The 1793-nt window shown below is 38.0% G+C and overlaps 1 long non-coding RNA gene across 1 annotated transcript; it reads right to left on the bottom strand.

Moving 5' to 3' along the window:
- Positions 1 to 164: 164 nt before the first annotated feature.
- On the bottom strand, positions 165 to 1787 carry LOC147820060 (uncharacterized). The gene is made up of 4 exons (XR_015438032.1): positions 1625 to 1787; positions 1363 to 1473; positions 486 to 566; positions 165 to 278 (listed from the first exon to the last, which is right to left on the bottom strand). It is a non-coding gene; the product is annotated as an uncharacterized LOC147820060 (long non-coding RNA).
- Between the last annotated feature and the right edge of the window lie 6 nt (positions 1788 to 1793).

Raw genomic sequence — 1793 nt, forward strand, 5'->3', positions numbered from 1 at the left:
TTTTCCTGACAGAAACACCAGAGAATATTTACACTGCCCACAGTGGACGCTAGGACTGAGGATTAATTGGTTACACTTACTTTATAAATTCACTTTCTTTATTTAATTTAATTTCAGAGAGTCTGTGTTTCTGCGAGTTAGAGTCTAATGTTAGTAAAACTTACTTCTTTTTATGAGAGGAGGGTCTTTTTCTGACATTGGTGAGGTGACCTTTTGACCTCTCACTCCTCTTGGACACACCACTGAGTTCAGGGGAACCTGGTCTCTCCAAAGGGACTCTGGTGGGAAAGAGGAAGACGACCAGGGTGGGAAAATAACTTGTTAGCCATCCTGCCTCACCAGCTGCTGCAGTACATGATGTTCAAGGGACCCCCTCCCTTCTCTTCTATACGCTTCAGTTCTGCAAAACTAAAACGTCTAATTAAACAGCTGAAATTTTAAAATGCTGTTTTCATGTTACAGCCAGTGTGACCAGTTTGACTCACCGATGGTCTGAAGAGGGGACGATATAACCATCATCTGTTGAAACGTCCTCCTCTGTATCGTTTTCTGAGAAAAGAAACGTGCTGAACAGAACACAAGTAAAAAACATGGTTATGACACCACTTTATACGTAAACATGATTTTATGTGAGGAATTATTAAGGGCAATACACAAACTGATGGACTGTATTATGTTGGAAAAAGACTAACCTACCAAGCTTCACTAATATATTAAAGGGAAAAAGGATATTTGAAAACGTTTGGGGATATATTATTATTATTTATTGCTTTTGTGACATGAATGGACTTAATAGATGATGGAGAGGAACTATCCAGACAGTAACGATGTGAAATTATTTAATCAAATATCATTTCATACCTTAGTCAAAATTTTGATATGTTCTATTAGCGGGTACCCTAATAGTAATAGTACCATAATAAAATACTGTTTTCTGCCTGAGAAGAAAGTCATTTCATGTGTTTTATACTGATGTTTGTTTTAAAGTGCCTAAATACATGCTTTGCTTTCTGAATTTTGGTGTGTGCATAAGGAATAGAATAATAATATAGTTTAAAAAAAAGATGTTTTGGCCAGTCAAAGAGGATAAAAATATGTCATTAATAAATTTCATAAGGTTGGGGAGTAATTGACTGAGCTCTTTACTGAGCCTGAACTGTGGATGAAACCCTTTTATCATTGACATTGTTTATCATAAATTAGTTTCTTAGCTTTTGCAGATGCAGTGTAACTGGTTTACTGTAGGTTTACTCTCCACCTATGTTAGGTTATTCATAAGTGGCCAAATACACATTTAAAACTTTATATATTACACCTGAGTGGGTGACAAAAAGCAAACCATAATCAGTGTTGAATTCTCACCTCTGTTCATCAGAACGGTGTCTTTTTCTAAATGTAGGATGATCCATTGCCTCGTCACTGCTCATGGACATGTAGCTGGAGAGACGGTGGGCTGGTCTTTTAAGCTTTTTCCTGCATGGTGAAAAAATTAGCTGAAAAGTACGCAGTTTAAACATATAGTTTCTTCATTTTCATTTTGATTAAAAATGGATTAAGGAGTGAACAGGAGAAATCTCACAGCTAACACTGTGACCAATAGTCAGGTTAGAGGTCGTCATCTCACCTCTGAGCTGTGGTCTGGCTCTCATCAAGTAGTCCAAGCAGAGGGATTCACCAGGATGGAGTGAGGAGACAGAGGAGGAAGTCCAACTCATTGCAAAGGGTTAGACCCAAAGGCATGAGTGTCACATGGTCCATAAAAACCACAGAGCTGTAAATCAGAACCCCCCCCC

This window comes from Seriola lalandi, unplaced genomic scaffold (genome assembly GCF_002814215.2).
Source record: "Seriola lalandi dorsalis isolate HSWRI2012SDOR001 ecotype SW California unplaced genomic scaffold, Sedor1 jcf7180002003401, whole genome shotgun sequence".
In the NCBI taxonomy this organism is placed as follows: domain Eukaryota; kingdom Metazoa; phylum Chordata; class Actinopteri; order Carangiformes; family Carangidae; genus Seriola; species Seriola lalandi.